Source organism: Montipora foliosa, chromosome 7, assembly GCF_036669935.1.
Source record: "Montipora foliosa isolate CH-2021 chromosome 7, ASM3666993v2, whole genome shotgun sequence".
NCBI classification, from domain to species: Eukaryota; Metazoa; Cnidaria; class Anthozoa; order Scleractinia; family Acroporidae; genus Montipora; species Montipora foliosa.
In genome coordinates this window covers 30404610-30424609 of record NC_090875.1, presented here as the reverse complement: position 1 = coordinate 30424609, position 20000 = coordinate 30404610, and the positions used below count along the sequence as shown (strand labels likewise).

Below are 20000 nucleotides of genomic sequence, written 5' to 3'. Positions count from 1 at the left end.
CTTAACAACTATTTTAAAAGTTAAACTATTTAACGATCGCATTTAACCCTATGGTTGGGAAAGAGAAATTCGCACTTCGGACTACGGAATTGAACTTGATATTGAGCAAGGTATTGTAACATAAAAACAAACACTGAAATATTGTGAACTTAAAAGCAAATCGGGCCTCAAAGTAAGGGCTACAGGTAACCGTTACTTACCCAGTACAGAGACACGTATGGAAAAGCAGGAATCCGGAATATGCAGATAACATCTCCATGATGTTGATGGATGAAAGTAAGGAATGATCTTTGAAGTTACATGTTGAGCAACTGCCCTGTAAGAAAACCTGGAAAAAAATTGGCGCACTCAGTGGGATTCACACCCATGACCTCAGAGATACTAGAGCTATACTCCTCCAATATTGTATTTGAAGGAGCCATATCTCTTCAGAGCAAAACAAACCAAAGACGAAAAGAAGTAATACTTGTAACTGCATTTGGGGCAAATGATACTTTGAACAACTTTGATATTAAGGTCCATAGGAAAGCAACACCTCTCTTCGTGATGCCTGTTTCCTAAGACGAATCGAATAAGGAAGGATGGCCAAAAGTGCCAGTCACAGGACCCCAAGCTGGGTGGAGAGTTTCACGCACTCCACTTGGAGCTTGTTTCACTTTCGCGTTCCCAAGACCCACATAGCCGTGATCATCAAGCAATCCCAGGTAATGCGCTATTCAAACTAACCGGTCATTTCACACAGGTACACTAGTCAACTTTGTTGAATACAGGCTGAATGCAGTTCAGCAGGTTGCTGTATCGTGACTGTTAGGATGTTACGGGCACCATAACCGGGTCGCTGTCTGAGATTTCATGGTTGGTGTCAGAGGACCGTCCATGTTCAAGCTGGGGTTTCTTACATCTAGTTTATTTACAATGCTCCTGCTGCACAATTAAAATGCCTGATGACTAACATACCATTGGCTTGAGCTTCCTGTGCGATGAAGATGTTGCTTTCAGTGCAGCGTAGGATAAAAAGACCGTTTTTAAAAATCTCCTAGGATCAAAATAAGAACGAAACTAATCACGAGCAGAGTCAGGGAACATGTAACAAAAGGAGTCGTTTAAAAAATCTAGAGATTCTGCAGCTAATATCTGTATGATGTTTATGGATAAATTAAGTTACGTATTGAGCAACTGCCCTGTGAGAACCCTGGAAAAAAAATTAGGGCACTCCGTGGGATTCACCGTCACCCATGACCTCAGAGATACTAGAGCTATACTTCCTCCAATACTGAATTTAAAGGAGCCATGTCTCTTAAGAGCAGGACAAACGAATGTTGAAATGAAGTTGACAATGCAGGCAGAAATTAAGACGTCAGCCAAACTCCTTGATTGAAAATCAAACCAAAGCACATTCGTAGCAAGAAAGAGTTTCACAAACTAAGCCGTTCCTGCAATTTTTTTTAAAAGATGGGTTCGGTTTTAAAAAGAACAAAATTTGAGCATTTTACTCAAACAGATTCAAAAGGACTCATCCCATACAATGCTCCCGTACAATTATTACAATGCCTGATGCGATGTTTATGGATCAGTTACATGTTGAGAAACTGCCATTTGAGAAGCCTGAAAAAAAATTTAGGCCACTCACTGGGATTCACACCCATGACCTCTCAGATACTAGTTAAGAACCATACAACTCCAATATTGACATTGAAGGAGCCGTATCCCTTAAGAGCAGGACAAACCAATGTGGAAATGATAAAGTTGGAAATGCGGGTAGAAATTAGGGTGTCAGCCAAACTCCTTGATTGAAAAACAACACACTCTTTGACTCTATGGGAATCAAACCCAAGCAAATTGGTAACAGGCAAGAATGTTACAAACTGCACCGTTCCTGCAAATTTTCTGGAAAAGATGGGTTTGGTTTTAAAAGCAACAAACTTTGACTGTGCATCAATTGCCACTTCGCAGTTGTATTATAAGCGACTGCTACTAGCGACACAGCGTAAATGAGCATGGACTTTGATAATGATCAGCCTGGTGATACATGTAACTGGATCTCTTGTTGAAACCACCCATCAAATATTGCCAATACGGTACATAATCTGATCATTACCGAGCGGTACTACACACTGCAGGCATCACTATCAGCCAAAACGTTTGTATGGACAACATGCAAAGCGTTTGTTCATCAATAAAAGAATCACATCAGGATAACATTAGTGAGGTGTGTGCACATCAGTAACAGAATTAATTATGGAAAAAAAATACTCTTTGAGTCAGTGTACCCTTTAGTTTGTAATTACCAGAGAGATATGTAGAAATGCCTATCAAATCAAATTTAATTAACAGTTAGCTCTACTAAGGAGAGGAGTATTATGTGACACCTTCAGTCAGCGTTCAGTTATAGTTATATGACATAAAACAGCGTGAAAATACTGCCGAAGTTAGGAAATCAAATAAAGTCATGTTCCTGTGGCTTGTTGTGGGAGATGCCAGTGACCCCTGACTCACAACGATTGAAATTAAAGTTGGATATTAAGGTCAGTGTGAAAGAAAAACCTCTTTTCATACCATATAAAGATATTGAACGATATTGAACTTAACCCTGGACCTGCAAACTGCTCTACTACAAGCGAGTTAAAAAAGTCAACTGGAAATGTGAAAATAGCACATCTTAACGTTCGCTCGCTTAAATGCCGTGAGCATTTCGTTCTTGTAAAGGAAGCTGTCCTGGAAAACAAGTTTGACATCTTCACTATATCCGAAACCTGGCTCAATAGTTTAGTTTCAGATTTCAGATTTGGAGATAGTTCTTCGTATCTGTTGGTCAGAGTACTGTCGACAAAATCACATCCCTAGCTAATGAATGCAATATAACACTTAACCAGAATTATTTTACACCGAGACAATACGCCCTTTCAGACCAGTTCACACTGAGTACCATTGATTATAAACAAATAGAACGTATAATAACAATGATGCCTTCTAATAAGGCCCCTGGGATAGACAAAATTCCGATTCGCGTCATCAAAGATTGTCTTAATCCAATTGTTCACACAATCACGTCTATTGTTAATGCATCCTTTCTAACATGTGTTTTTCCATCAAAATGGAAAACAGCTGAGGTTACACCAATTCCAAAAGACGGCGACCACGTACAGGCAAACAACAATAGGCCCATATCACTCCTACCAGTTTTATCTAAGGTTTGCGAAAGGGTTGTACATAATCAACTCACTTCATATCTGCAATCAAATGACACCCTATCAAAGACTCAAAGCGGTAACAAGAAATGGCATTCGTGTGAAACATCTGTCATTGAAACAACCGACACAATTCTTAACGCTATTGATAAAAAGAAGTTAACTGCTGTTGTACTCTTAGATATGACCAAAGCCTTTGATAGTGTTAATCACGAGACATTAATTTTAAAATTGCAAGATGTCGGAACCTCCAGTCATACTCTCCAATGGTTTCGCAGTTACCTAAGCAACAGGAAACAAGTAGTACGAATCCACTCAACGCTGTCTGAGCCTTTGCCTGTGACCAGTGGTGTACCTCAAGGGAGTATTTTGGGGCCAGTACTATTTAGCATATATACGAATGATCTTTCCTCGATACCACAGAAATGCAGCACCCAGAGTTACGTAGATGATACGAAACTCATTACTTCCTTTCAACTAAAAGACAACCTGGATGCAATTACTGATTTGAAAGACGATCTGTTTAAAATAGGAGAATGGTGCTCCAATAACCTCTTGTTACTTAATCCTAGCAAAACCAAGTTAATGATATTTGGCAGCAGGCAAATGCGTGCAAAATTGCAATTTCATTCCCTTCCCTTTATGAGAAAGGACATCATGCCTTCAGACACTGCTAAAGACCTGGGCGTGATTTTGGATTCTAATTTAACTTACCATGAACACATAATTAAAACGGCTTCTTCTTGCATGTCCTGCCTCGGCCAAATAAACCGCGTCAAGCATGTTTTTGACAAACGTACACTCCTGACGATTATCAACTCTTTAGTTTTTAGTAAATTATTTTATTATTCTAATGTATGGGCAAACACGTCGAAGTGTAATATTAACAAACTGCAGGCTGTGCAAAACTTCGCCTGCCGCATTGTGAGCGGCGCGCGTAAATATGACCATATTACGCCTATTCGTAAAGAGCTCAATTGGCTACCTGTGGCAAACCAGTTATATTACCGAAGCGCTATAATGGCCTTTAAATGTATGACGGGCCACGCCCCTGGATATCTGTCTTCAAAATTTTTAAAGCGAGCCGAGGTGAGCGGTCGTAGCACCAGAAACTCTCAATTGTTGAACATTCCACTTTTAAAACCGCTAGCGGCCAAAGAACCTTTTATTATAGAATAGTTAATTTATGGAACTCTTTAGATTATAATCTTAAACTGTGTGATTCAGTCACTGTTTTTAAAAATCACCTGAGGACCAAATTACTTAAAGAACTGTAATTTAATACTTATATATTTTAACAATTTTTAAAATTTTATCTTTTATCTTTTAATTGTAAATAGGAATATATTTGTGTTAATATTGTCTTTGAAAAGCCCCTTGGGGAAAGTCAATAAAGTATGTATGTATGTATGTATACCACCAGTTTCATAAAACAAATATCGAGTAAGGATAGATGGCCAAATGATGCCAGTCACGTGATCCCAAGCTGGGTGGAGAGTTTAGCGCATTCCACTTGGTGCTTGTCTCACTTTCGTGCTTCCCGAAGCCCACATAGCCGTGATCAACCAATCCCAGGTCAGTCATACTCCATACAATCACACAAAGTAGTCAACTTTGTTGAATACAAGCTGAATTCAGTTCAGCAGCTCTCTGTATTGTGACTGTTAAGATGTTTACAGGAACCATAACCGGGTCATTGTATGAGATTTCATGGCTGGTGCCAGAGGATGGTCTGTGTTCCAGCTGGGATCACTCAGATTTAGCTTCAGTTACAATGCCACTAAATCAAAACGCCTGATAACATACCAAGGGCTTAAGATTCCCGAGAGATGGAGGTGTTTAACAACCACACATCTTCCCGATAAGAAATGCGAGTAAGCGAATGTGTAAGAAAAAGGATAAAATTAGACAATCTGATGCTAAAATCAGTTTGATGATTATGGTGAAAATTAAGGAATGATCGTCGAAGTTACATGTTGAGCAACTGCCAAGTAAGAAGCCTGAAGGAAAAAAAAAAATCAAGCCCCCAGTTGGATTCCCAACCATAATCTCGGAGATGCTACAGCTAACACTCCTCCAATATTGACATTGAATGAGCCGCATCTCACAAGAGCAGGACAAACCAATGTGGAAAGAAAAATCGTAACACAGGGCGAAACTATGATGTAAGCCAAACTCTTGATTAGAAAACACGAGGCTTGTTGACTTTATGGGAGTCAAAGCCATGCAGGCATATTGATGGCAGGCAAGAGTTTTACAAACTTCACCGTTCCTGCCAATTCTCTTGAAAGATGGGTTTGGTTTTCAAACCAACAAATTTTGTGCATTAATTCATCAGTTTGCTGTGATATCACAAGTGACTACTACTAGCGACATAGTTTCAATGTGCATGGACTTTGATACTGATCAGCCGGGTGATAACCGCATCTCTTGATGAAATCAAGAATACATAATCTGATCGTCCCAGATTGGACAAAACACACCGTAAGCATCATGAATGACAGTAAAGTTTGCCTGGATAACACGTGAAGAGTGTGTACATCAATAGATGAATAGACTCACAAATATTGACAGTAGTAAAAGTTGGATATTAAGGTCAGTGGGAAAGCAACACCTCTCGTCATAGCACCTGTTTCATAAAACAAATATTGAGTAAGGATAGATGGCCAAATGATGCCAGTCATGTGACCCCAAGCTGGGTGGAGAGTCTAGTGCGCTCCACTTTGTGCTTGTGCCACTTTCGCGCTTCCTGAGGCCCACATAGCTGTGATGATCAACCAATCCCAGGTCATGCTCCATACAATCTATCAGGTCATTGCACACAATTACAGTAGTCAATTTTGTTGAATACAGGCTGAATACAGTTCAGCAGCTCTCTGAATTGTGGCTGTAAGGATGTTTACAGGAACCATAACCGGGTTGCTGTCTGACATTTCATGGCTGGTGTCAGAGGACCGTCTGTGTTCAAGCTGGGGTCACTCAGATTTACCTTCAGTTACAATGCCATCAAATCAAAATACCTGATAATATACCAAGGGCTCAAGATTCCCGAGTGATGGAGGTGTTGCTTAATTTCTAGTATAGTGTATAGAAAAACTCTATTTAACAATTAAACATCTTCCTTATACAAAACGACTTCTAATTTTTTCAGGAAGTCAGTAAGTGAATGTGTGAGGAAAAGGATAAAACTAGAGAATCTGATGCTAAAATCTGTTTGATGATTGTGGTGAAACTTAAGGAATGATCTTCAAAATTTACCTGTAGAGCAACTGCCAAGTAAGAACACGTTGGGGCCAGCCCACCCCTCAAATGTTTCTCAAGAACTTGGGCTTGAATTGTCGAGATGGCCGCTAACAAACACGCAAAGACCTATGGGTTTTCTGCCTTTGTGCCAGCCGTTTAAAAGAGGCCAAGAAAACGGGTTTTTGGGGGAACTGGGTCTTTTCTACGTAGAGAAGGCGGGCATTTTCAGTTTCTTCGGATCACAAGCTTTCCGATGGTGTGTCATGAAGCCATATTTGTCGTAAAAGCGGCTACAAATTAGGGCCGAAGTTGCACCGAAGTTGACGTTCCTGAATAGCTCCCAAGGTGAGTTTTTACTGTAAAGTTTTTTTTGTTTCTCGAAATTTATATGCAAATTGAAAACCATACCATTTTAGTTCCAGCTCTCTTCGAGTTATCTGTCTTTTTCCTCTGCGCCTTGTCCCCGTTTCACTGCAAAAAACCAATGGTCTTTTAGGGCACATTCAAAGAAACACTTCCCATTGGGACTTTACAGTCGAGGCAAAAAGGAGCGAATGCATGAAGAATTGCAAAAGAAATTGGATTGTGATGAACGTATTAAAGAAATAAAGTCTCAACTCGACAAAACATCTGTGGAACTTAAAGAATTGCAGGCTGAACTTTACCGCACAGAAGAGCGAATCCGTCAGAGGAAACGAAAGCTAGCTAGCTAGCCTATAGCTATGACAGTTATGTAGTGCAGTGCAGTGTCAGAGAGAAGGAGGTCCATGGAAGCTTCGTATTATGTCTCTCACTCGCTTTGTCTCATTTCTATTTTCATATCCTCACTACATATATTAATTTATGTTAATTTTATTTTTTCCATCATCCACAAAATATTAAATTAAAAAATGAATGAATAAATAAATAAATAAATAAATAAATAAAACTTTCTATTTAAATATTAGCTAAAGACATATAATAACTAATATTATTAAATAATATAATTGTCAAATTTTGATATAATAATAATAATAACAATAATAATAATAATAATAATAATAATAATAATTTTAAATTTTAATATAACTGTCAAATTTTGACAGTCTGACAAATGAGTGTGAAGTGAGGAACAAAAGATCAAGACTACCTGATAGAACAAGTGAGCTTGATTTGCAGTCAAGTGAGAAACTAAACCTTTCAAGGGCACAGATTATGCGAAGAAGAAGAAAAAAAGCTCTAGAGGTGCTGAGGCCAGTTCACTGTGGGATGAAAAAAATATTGGCCCAGCCTGACAAACCAGTCCTTGATGGTATGTGGACTACACTTATAAACACTGCCCCCAAGAAATGTATGGCAGAATACATTAGAATGTCAAAAACCTGTACACAGATTGTACAACAGATTGTACAAACCAACATCCATGAATATGAGAACAGTTTAAGAAACAAAGTGAGAAGTATGCATGTTTTATGCAAAGGTGGCCTTATCAGCAAAAAGAAGTACACCAGTATTCCGAATACTTCAGATGTAGTAAAGGAAAAAGCAAGAAAATCTAAAAAGAACAAAACTGAATTCATGAAGAAATGTAAAGTTCCCAAGATTGTGCCATACAAATCCTTAGCAAGTTTTTTTCCGAAACATTGACATTGGGGAGATCATAGATCTAGAAACACTAAGCTGCCAAATTTAATGTTGAGGCATTTCCTGTAGTGTACAGACCTCTAAAGCCCTTCCTCTTGAAGCTTGCTGACCTGTATCTGTTTCTGGATGAAAGAGTTCCTTGTCTACATTGGTTCAATGCCCAGAAAGGCGTGCTATACATTGCTATTGGGGCAGATGGGGCACCATTTGGAAGGGATGACACTGCCACTGGTAATTATATTTCTAGAAACATAGCACGTACACAGGGCAATCATTATACCTACTGCCATTTATTTCTCCAAGCAGTCAAGCTCATGCAGTTATATTCATTGTCGTTGTGCAAATTTTTCAGCATATCTACACTAATTCTATTCCTACACCTTTTTAGACTACTTACATGAAATTGTGCCTTGTAATTTCAATTCACCTGTAAACAGTCAGAAAGGGTGGGGTGGTTTAACCCTTAAGATAAAGTTGCTTAATTTCAAACAAGTTTTGTTTCTGTTTTTTCTTTGGTGCTTCACTGCAAAGATCTCTGAATTACTAATTGTCTTCTCCAGTCTTAAAATGTTGATGTTAAATTCAGTTACAAGCTGTAAATATTTATCCCAAGAACATATAATGTTTTAATCATTGGTTTCAATTTGCAGCATACCTCGTTAGCATCCTAAACCTATTACAGAGGGTGCAAAGTTGTAACAACAATCATCTACTGATGGGGTCAAATTCACCTGAGGACAGTCCATTAATCAAACATTACACAGATCATTTAAGCAGAGAAATAGCAGAAATTAAAGTTAAGCAGTTAACTACTCCACAAGGCCATCAGATTACATTCAGAATGAAGCTGGTCCCCTGTGACATGAAGTGGGCATCATCTATGTCTGGCGAACTAAACAACTGCGCGTTTTACTTTTCACCATTTGCAAATGTAAACCAGAATGACAAAATGACAATGGATGGGTCAATTGGTGCAGGGCCTAAGGACACATGGCAAGAATGGAAGTACAGTGTATGAAAAGAGAATTGCAACAGCCAAGAAGGTTGAAAAATTGAAAGCAAAACTCCGGGATCCTTCAGGAAAGCAAAGAAGCTAGTGAGGTCACAAAGTTGATTTCGAAGGAGAAATCAAGGCAGGAATTTATCCCACCACTTGGTAAGTTTGTGAATCTGATTAAACCAGGACCCTTGCATAAACACAAATAATGCCTGGCAGCAATGGTTTACAAATCTACTGACAGTGGTTATGCAATACACTAATGATTCCCAACTTAAATCAGCCACAACTTTATCAGACATGCCAGATGCTTCGCCACTGATCAAATTCCTGACATGTGTGAGAGAAACTGCAAAGTATAGCAGGCTTTACAATTCCTTTGTGCGATGGTTTGGGGAGAAGAGGAAAAAGGGCATTTCTTTCTCTTACCGCTTTACAGGATTGGAATCAAAGAATTTTTCATGGAACTTCCCTTCCTTAATTCAGGAGGTCTTGTCAATTTCAACACCGTCACGAAGTTCAATTCTCAAACTCCATGTACTGGCATTTGTTGGACTGAAACTTAGGGACTCTGCATCCCTTTATTTAAGGGTTGAGGTCAGCAAAGCACAAGTAGCTGATGTGAAGACCTTGTGTCAAGATTATTTTAAAGCAATTGTGTTGTTTTTAAATGGCGTGAACCCACCTGTGTGGACTCTGGGATATGCCGTACCACGCCACACCACCTTGGACTAAACTCCATTCAAGGCCGTGAGGTCAAGCATGCGAGGTTGGCAATGTACATAAAGAACACATGCAATCTGAAGAAGAGTTTCCGGTGGCGAATTGTCTTCAGACATGAGTATGTCACCTTAGCTTGGCTTCGGGAAATGGACCCCTACAGTGTTTCCTACAAGCAAAGACGAGAATCATACATCCCAAAGAGAGTGAAGGAGGGCGATGACAGGTTCTGCCAGTGTGGAATGTTAAAATCAAACAATGCTGGTTGCAATATCTGCACTAGTACTATCACAACGCATATCAGGGAAAGTGTGCCCGCTCGAAAGGTTGTCCAAAGGTAGGGATTTAATTTTATTTTATTTCTGGGCAGGGAGGAGAGGTGAAGCCAAGAAAATCTGTCTGTACATGTCCTTAGGCTAGTATTACAAATGACAGACATAAAGTAACTTCTTCTTTTTCCAGGATTTACTTTAATTTAACTTCTGGAAAGGTAGAGAGGGGTGGGGGTGGGGGAGGGGGGGGGGGGGGGGGGAGAGGTGCAGCCAATATGTGTAACTTTTTGTTTTTTTCACAAAATTAAAAACCTTCAGAAATTGATCTTGCTATCAGTAAGTAAGCAAAGTCAAAATTTGTCTGTACATCTCGTAGTATTACAAATGACATACTTAACGTAACTTCTTTTTTTTCTTTTTGGGCCCTGATAAATTACAGATTTTCACAACAAAAGGTAGAGTGCATGTGTGTGTTGTTTCTGTTTTTGTGCATTTACAGGGTTTGGTTTTTAAATCAATGGAAGCGATGCTTTTTGCCAGCTTGCTGTGATATTTGAAGGGCGGCCTCATGTAAGATACAGTGGGCATAAACTTTGATAATCAGCCTGGTCTTAATTGCGTCGCTCATTGAAACCTCCCTGTAAAACATGTAATATGCTGATCGTTACAGATTAAAACAGCAACAGGTCGTTTTTTTTCCTTTTTCTTAATAATTTATTGATATCAAGCATTTGTGAAAAATTGTAAGAGGATGGCGCATTCTTGGAATGAATGTGTGACGAGTCCCTAAGGACATGGCCTGAGAACTAAAAACACCATACCCACAAGAAAGTTCGCCCGGATGACACGTGAACTGTGTGTACATCAATAGATGAATAGACTCACATCGATTGTAGTTAATAATAATATAGACTTATGTAATAATTGGCAGTGCTACTCACCCTTTACTTGCAGTATTAGGACTGAATTGCAAAAAGGCGCAGCTCACGATATTGTGCTGAAAGCATGCGAAAATGCCTCTGGGTACCGCTGGACAGGACCATGTTTGATGTTGAAGCACAGCACCACAGGTAGATGTTAATTAGCTGTGTGTAGGAAAGAAACACCTCTCTTCATATCCTGTTTCATAAAACAAATATAGAGTAAGGATAGATGGCCAAATGATGCCACCCACGTGACCCCAAGCTGGGTGGAGAGTCTAGTGCACTCCACTTGGTGCTTGTGTCACTTTCCCGCTTCCCGAGGCCCACATAGTCGTGATGATCAACCAATCCCAGGTCATGCTCCATACAATCTAACAGGTCATTGCACACAATTACAGTAGTCAACTTTGTTGAATACAGGCTGAATACAGTTCAGCAGCTCTCTGTATTGTGACTGTTAGGATGTTACAGGAACCATAACTGGGTCGCTGTCTGAGATTTCATGGCTGGTGTCAGAGGACGGTCTGTGTTCAAGCTGGGGTCACTCAGATTTAGCTTCAGTTACAATGCCACCAAATCAAAACGCCTGATAACACACCAAGGGCTTAAGATTCCCTAGTGACGGAGGTGTTGCTTTCTAGTATAGTGTAGAGGAATTGTGTCTTTAATAACTAAAGATCTTCCTGACACAGACAGAACTTTTTCTTTTTTCAGGACGTGACTAAGTGAATGTGTAAGAAAAAGGATAAAACTAGACAATCTGATACTAAAATCAGTTTGATGACTATGATCAAAATTAAGGAATGATGGTGTAAGTTACATGTACATGTTGAGCAATTGCCAGTTAAAGAAGCCTGAACAAAAAAATTTCAGGCCCCCAGTTGGATTCCCACCCATAATCTCCAAGATGCTACAGCTAGCTAACACTCCTCCAATAGTGAGATTGCAGAAGCCGTATTGCAAGAGCAGGAAAAACCAATGTGGAAAAAAAAATTCCCAAAACAGGGAGAAACTATCATGTTAGCCAAACTCTTAATCAAAAAAACTTGACTTGTTGAGTTTATGATAATCAAACCCAAGCACACTGGTGGCAGGCAAGAGTTTTACGTTCCTGAAAGTTCGCCCGGATGATACGTGAACTGTGTGTACATCAATAGACGAAGAGACTCACATTGATTGTAGTTTTATAATAATATAGGGTTATATAATAATTGGCAGTGCTAATCACCCTTTAATTGAAGTATTACGACTGAATTGCAAAAAGGGTGCAGCTCACGACTCATACCAGGGAAAGTGTGGCCACTGGAAAGGTTGTCCAAAGGTAGGGATTTAGTTTAATTTTATTTCTGGGCAGGGGGGAGAGGTGAAGCCAATATGTGTTTTTTTTTTTTTTTTTCGCAAAATTTAAAAACTTCAGAAATTCTTGGTATCAGTAAGTAAACAAAGTCAAAATTTGTCGGTACATGTCCTAGTATTACAAATGACATACTTAACGTAACCTCTTTTTTCCAGCTTGAAGAATGCCTTGCATTAAAACTTTCTTAAGTCTGAGAAGGTAAGCTGGATGGCATTGAGCAATAATGAAAGTGTGTTCATCGCCCAATGAACCCATACCTTCAACACTGTACAAACATATTAACTTACTGCAGGTACAGTGTAGATGAATTTAAATGAAACTGTAATAAGAGATGTAAACAAATACATGTACATGTGCTTTCTAATGGTCTTAAAATAAATGGAAGCAGTGCTTTGATAAATAGCCTGGTCTTAACTGCAGCGCTCAATAAAACCTCCCTCCCTGTACAACACATAATCACATATGATAATATACTGATCATTACAGATTTTAACAACAAAAGGTACAGTGCATGAGTGTGTTGTTTTTGTTTTTGTGCATTCAGAGGGTTTGGTTTTTAAATCAATGAAAGCGATGCTTTTTGCCAGCTTGCTGTGATATTTGAAGGGCGGCCTCATGTAAGATACAGTGGGCATAAACTTTGATAATCAGCCTGATCTTAATTGCGTCGCTCATTGAAACCTCCCTCCCTGTAAAACACATAATCACATAATATACTGGGCCGGTTGTTCGAAAGCCGATTACCCTAACTTAATCCAGGATTAGCGTACACTTTTGTTTCATGTTTTCAACTTTTAGTTGATAGTTTCTTTCCCTTATTTTTCTCTTTCAGGGTTGACTTCTGCTAATGCAAAGTTTTGCTAAATATCAGTGTTGAACAGCATTTGAGAATTAGAGAAATATAACTCCAAGGTTAATTTTTAATCTGGGATTAGCGTTAATCGGCTTTTGAACAGCCGGGCCCTGATCATTACAGATTTTCACAACAAAAGGTAGAGTGCATGTGTGTGTTGTTTCTGTTTTTGTGCATTTACAGGGTTTGGTTTTTAAATCAATGGAAGCGATGCTTTTTGCCAGCTTGCTGTGATATTTGAAGGGCGGCCTCATGTAAGATACAGTGGGCATAAACTTTGATAATCAGCCTGGTCTTAATTGCGTCGCTCATTGAAACCTCCCTGTAAAACATGTAAATAAATATGCTGATCGTTACAGGTTAAAAATGCAACAGGTCGTATTTTTTCCTTTTTGTAAATAATTTATTGATATCAAGCATTTCTGAAAAATTGTAAGAGGAAGGCGCATTCTTGGAATTAATGCGTGACGAGTCCCTAAGGACATGGCCTGAGAACTAAAAACACCATACCCTAAGAAAGTTCGCCCGGATGACACGTGAACTGCTCGTGAACTGTGCGTACATCAATAGACGAATAGACTCACATCGATTGTAGTTAATAATAATATAGACTTATGTAATAATTGGCAGTGCTAATCACCCTTTACTTGCAGTATTAGGACTGAATTGCAAAAAGGCACAGCTCACGATATTGTGCTTAAAGCATGCGAAAATGCCTCTGGGTACCGCTGGACAGGACCATGTTTGATGTCAAAGCACAGCACCACAGGTAGATGTTAATTTAAATTAGCTGTGAGTAGGAAAGAAACACCTCTCTTCATATCCTGTTTCATAAAACAAATATTGAGTAAGGATAGATGGCCAAATGATGCCACCCACGTGACCCCAAGCTGGGTGGAGAGTCTAGTGCACTCCACTTGGTGCTTGTGTCACTTTTCCGCTTCCCGAGGCCCACATAGTCGTGATGATCAACCAATCTCAGGTCATGCTCCATACAATCTAACAGGTCATTGCACACAATTGCAGTAGTCAACTTTGTTGAATACAGGCTGAATACAGTTCAGCAGCTCTCTGTATTGTGACTGTTAGGATGTTACAGGAACCATAACTGGGTCGCTGTTTGAGATTTCATGGCTGGTGTCAGAGGACGGTCTGTGTTCAAGCTGGGGTCACTCAGATTTAGCTTCAGTTACAATGCCACCAAATCAAAACGCCTTATAACATACCAAGGGCTTAAGATTCCCTAGTGACGGAGGTGTTGCTTTCTAGTATAGTGTAGAGGAATTGTGTCTTTAATAACTAAAGATCTTCCTGACACAGAAAGAACTTTTTCTTTTTTCAGGACGTGACTAAGTGAATGTGTAAGAAAAAGGATAAAACTAGACAATCTGATACTAAAATCAGTTTGATGACTATGATCAAAATTAAGGAAAGATGTGTAAGTTACATGTACATGTTGAGCAATTGCCAATTAAAGAAGCCTGAAAAAAAAATTTCAGGCCCCCAGTTGGATTCCCACCCATAATCTCCAAGATGCTACAGCTAGCTAACACTCCTCCAATAGTGAGATTGCAGAAGCCATATTGCAAGAGCAGGAAAAACCAATGTGGAAATAAAAATCCCAACACAGGGAGAAACTATCATGTTAGCCAAACTCTTAATCAAAAAAACTTGACTTGTTGAGTTTATGATAATCAAACCCAAGCACACTGGTGGCAGGCAAGAGTTTTACGTTCCTGAAAGTTCGCCCGGATGATACGTGAACTGTGTGTACATCAATAGACGAAGAGACTCACATTGATTGTAGTTTTATAATAATATAGGGTTAGATAATAATTGGCAGTGCTAATCACCCTTTAATTGCAGTATTACGACTGAATTGCAAAAAGGGTGCAGCTCACGACTCATATCAGGGAAAGTGTGGCCACTGGAAAGGTTGTCCAAAGGTAGGGATTTAGTTTAATTTTATTTCTGGGCAGGGGGGAGAGGTGAAGCCAATATGTGTTTTTTTTTTTTTTCGCAAAATTTAAAAACTTCAGAAATTCTTGGTATCAGTAAGTAAACAAAGTCAAAATTTGTCGGTACATGTCCTAGTATTACAAATGACATACTTAACGTAACTTCTTTTTTCCAGCTTGAAGAATGCCTTGCATTAAAACTTTCTTAAGTCTGAGAAGGTAAGCTGGATGGCATGGAGCAATAATGAAATTGTGTTCATCGCCCAATGAACCCATACCTGTAACACTGTACAAACATATTAACTTACTGCAAGTAAAGTGTAGATGAATTTAAATGAAACTGTAATAAGAGATGTAAACAAATACATGTACATGTGCTTTCTAATGGTCTTAAAATAAATGGAAGCAGTGCTTTGATAAATAGCCTGGTCTTAACTGCAGCGCTCAATGAAACCTCCCTCCCTGTACAACACATACAGTGTAATCACATAATATACTGATCATTACAGATTTTAACAACAAAAGGTACAGTGCATGAGTGTGTTGTTTTTGTTTTTGTGCATTCAGAGGGTTTGGTTTTTAAATCAATGGAAGCGATGCTTTTCGCCAGCTTGCTGTGATATTTGAAGGGCGGCCTCATGTAAGATACAGTGGGCATAAACTTTGATAATCAGCCTGGTCTTAATTGCGTCGCTCATTGAAACCTCCCTCCCTGTAAAACACATAATCACATAATATACTGGGCCCGGTTGTTCGAAAGCCGATTAACTTAATCCAGGATTAGCGTACACTTTTGTTTCATGTTTTCAACTTTTAGTTGATAGTTTCTTTTGCTTATTTTTCTCTTTCAGGGTTGACTTCTGCTAATGCAAAGTTTTGCTGAATATCAGTGTTGAACAACATTTGAGAATTAGAGAAATATAACTCCAAGGTTAATTTTTAATCTGGGATTAACGTTAATCGGCTTTTGAACAGCCGGGCCCTGATCATTACAGATTTTCACAACAAAAGGTAGAGTGCATGTGTGTGTTGTTTCTGTTTTTGTGCATTTACAGGGTTTGGTTTTTAAATCAATGGAAGCGATGCTTTTTGCCAGCTTGCTGTGATATTTGAAGGGCGGCCTCATGTAAGATACAGTGGGCATAAACTTTGATAATCAGCCTGGTCTTAATTGCGTCGCTCATTGAAACCTCCCTGTAAAACGTGTAATATGCTGATTGTTACAGATTAAAACAGCAACAGGTCGTTTTTTTTCCTTTTTGTTAATAATTTATTGATATCAAGCATTTGTGAAAAATTGTAAGAGGATGGCGCATTCTTTGAATGAATGTGTGACGAGTCCCTAAGGACATGGCCTGAGAACTAAAAACACCATACCCACAAGAAAGTTCGCCCGGATGACACGTGAACTGTGTGTACATCAATAGATGAATAGACTCACATCGATTGTAGTTAATAATAATATAGACTTATGTAATAATTGGCAGTGCTACTCACCCTTTACTTGCAGTATTAGGACTGAATTGCAAAAGGGCGCAGCTCACGATATTGTGCTTAAAGCATGCGAAAACACCTCTGGGTACCGCTGGACAGGACCATGTTTAATGTCAAAGCACAGCACCACAGGTAGATGTTAATTAGCTGTGAGTAGGAAAGAAACACCTCTCTTCATATCCTGTTTCATAAAACAAATATAGAGTAAGGATAGATGGCCAAATGATGCCACCCACGTGACCCCAAGCTGGGTGGAGAGTCTAGTGCACTCCACTTGGTGCTTGTGTCACTTTCCTGCTTCCTGAGGCCCACATAGTCGTGATGATCAACCAATCCCAGGTCATGCTCCATACAATCTAACAGGTCATTGCACACAATTGCAGCAGTCAACTTTGTTGAATACAGGCTGAATACAGTTCAGCAGCTCTCTGTATTGTGACTGTTAGGATGTTACAGGAACCATAACTGGGTCGCTGTCTGAGATTTCATGGCTGGTGTCAGAGGACGGTCTGTGTTCAAGCTGGGGTCACTCAGATTTAGCTTCAGTTACAATGCCACCAAATCAAAACGCCTGATAACATACCAAGGGCTTAAGATTCCCGATTGATGGAGGTGTTGCTATCCTGTACAGTGTAAAGAAAACGAGTGTTGAATAATATAAACGTCTTTCTGATACAAAAACAACTTCAATTTTTTTCAGGAAGTGATTTAGTGAATGTGTAAGAAAAAGGATAAAACTAGACAATCTGATGCTAAAATCTGTTTGATGATCGACTATCGTGAAAATTAAAGGAATATGATCTTTGTGATTTATTTGTTTGTTAGCGGTTTGTTTGAAGGATATGTATTAAAACGAGGCTGTTCCGAGTATGTTGCCATGTTGTGTGGTTGATTACGTTATTTAATGATAATCTGGTTTAATCCATTGTAGCTGTAACGATCCGTTGCTTTCTCAGTAATTTAACACTGGCAACAAGGATGGGATTGATTGTGCACAATGACGGCAGTAAACATTGAAATCTAAGCCCTAGCATTGTTTGATTGCAAATTAAGGTAATTCGTCAGTGTTAGCAACATGGTGGAAGAAGTGGCTCCAATCCCTTCAATACTTTCTGGTGGCCATTAGGGAGTGGTGAATGATTCACAAAAGAACTTTTGAATCAATGCTTTGCTACTTTAATTATACAGTGGGAATAGAGGTTCAGGAGTTGTATAAAATGTTAACTGACCCAGGCCTGGGTGCTGCAGTTGAAGAAGATAGTCAGCCACCAGCATCTTACATGTACTTACTTACTTATTTGCAAATTATTATTTGATAACAATGTACATTAAAATATCTGATGACATTTTTTTGTGGCAATGATATTTGATTACAATGTACATTAAAATATCTGATGACATTAATCGTTGTGGCCATGCTACTAAATTCATAAATAATACTATCATTTTCTACACAGGTGCTTTCAATTTTCAGTTAAAATAATACTGTTCAAAGTTGGCATAAATTGAAGTTCCTATGATGCATAAAAGAAACAAACCTTACTCTTACCAGTGAATTAATGCAAATGTTAGCAATGGTATATGGCAAGGCATTGAAACAATTTGGGAGCTCAATCAGATTGAGTTATGCCTCTATTAGTTCTGCAGAGCAATGATATCTTCCAACCCAGTGTAAATCCATATCTGTTGAGAGAGGGTAAAAAATAATGTGAGTCTAAAGTGCTACTATGACCAAAAAACAATTTCTATTTTCTTTGGATTTCAGAACTAAACAGTAACTGATCCAAGTTTTAAGCCTTGATTCCAAAAAGACACCTGTTTATTTTAACTGGAATTGTCCTGTTTAATGGTCTGCCATTACTACCTTTAAAATCTTGAGAGGGCTGGATTGAGGATTGAGGATAAAATGACATCAAAGACTCAATAGTGATGAAATGGTATATGAAATGACTCACATATGACATATAAGACTCAATAGGTTAAGAATGCAATGTGTGTGAATAGAGCTGAATTAATGGGAGCATTAATGCATTGACTCCTGAGGGATCCCAATTGACGAGCAAAATCGTCTGGCATTAGACAGAGTAAAATAATAAGTCTGGCCGGTTCAAAGGGTTAATATGCAGCAAAGGCGTTTGAGGCTTTCAGACTTTTAAACTCATGTTTTGCATATATAATAAGTTGTGTTCACACACTGAAATTTTAAGCTAGTGAGTAAACAATGTCACTTTTCCCTAGATCCAACCCTCTGAGGTCCAATCGGTCAGTTTGGAACGTGAGTTTTGTGTGGACCCTGAAAATCCAAAACTTACACTGAAAGTAAATAGCCTTTGAATAAGAATCAGCTTAAATTTTTGCCAGTCAAGTGTTGAGCAATCACATGCACTTTCAAAATCTCAAGGAAAAAAAGAAGTGATTTTTGACCATAGCAGCACTTTAAGAGTAAACATGCACATTTTGGCCAACAGGTATAAAATGCAATTGCCAAGTAAACCTTAGTTAAAAGTTCAAATATTTGAATTTAAAGGAAATATCAAAAGCAGGAATGATACAGAACATATATCTGAAATGCTCATATATTTGAAGTGTGGAAATTGAATACATGGGAGTTAGAGATGACACCACAATTAACCAGCAACTTAAGCAATTGTGACAAAAGCCTGAAGAAATCCAGGCTTCTGTAGGACACCTATCATGACAGTAAGATTGCGCAGCACTGCTCTAGAATAACTTAAGTGCAGCACAATCACACAGACATACGTTCAAGCCGCCCATATTTTTTCAGGCTTTCTTTACAACTGTTTTTACTTGCTGTTTAACTCTGATGGAGGTACAGGGATGGCGTAGTGGTGAGAGCACTCACCTCCCACCAACGCGGCCTCAGGGTTTGGTTCCCAGACTCCGCGTCATAATGTGGGTTGAGTTGCTGTTGGTTTTCTACTCTGCACCAACAGGTTTTTCTCCTGGTACTCCAGTTTTCCCCTCTCCTCAAAAACCAACATTAGACTTGACTTGCGTTAATTGTTAATTTGGGTTTACAGTGTCCCCAATTAGTGCTCCAGTGCTAGAACGACTAGACACTGAAATAAAATTCCTTTCCTTTCCTTTGACAATCCACATGCAGCTCTCATGTACTGTAATGATTATCATTATAAAACTCATATATACACACACTTTACCAGTTTTCTGAGTATAAAAGCACAAGCATCAGTATGCCAATCTTACATGTAACTTGTTATCACAGTATAATTATGAAGTGTATTTGTTATTAATTAACAATGATAAATTTTAATATCTTTTTAAGTGTAAACGATACACAGAGGTAAAATGAAACCCACTGAAACTAACTGTTGGATGTCTTAATGAGAGTGC

General features: G+C 38.8%; 1 long non-coding RNA gene and 1 pseudogene across 1 annotated transcript; both read left to right on the top strand.

Moving 5' to 3' along the window:
• The first annotated feature begins 9300 nt into the window (after positions 1-9300).
• Positions 9301-10112, top strand: LOC138011148 (uncharacterized; annotated as a pseudogene).
• Positions 10113-14701: 4589 nt separating this feature from the next.
• LOC138011003 (uncharacterized) lies at positions 14702-16784 on the top strand. The gene is made up of 3 exons (XR_011124620.1): positions 14702-15353; positions 15986-16065; positions 16645-16784. It is a non-coding gene; the product is annotated as an uncharacterized lncRNA (long non-coding RNA).
• Positions 16785-20000: the final 3216 nt, after the last annotated feature.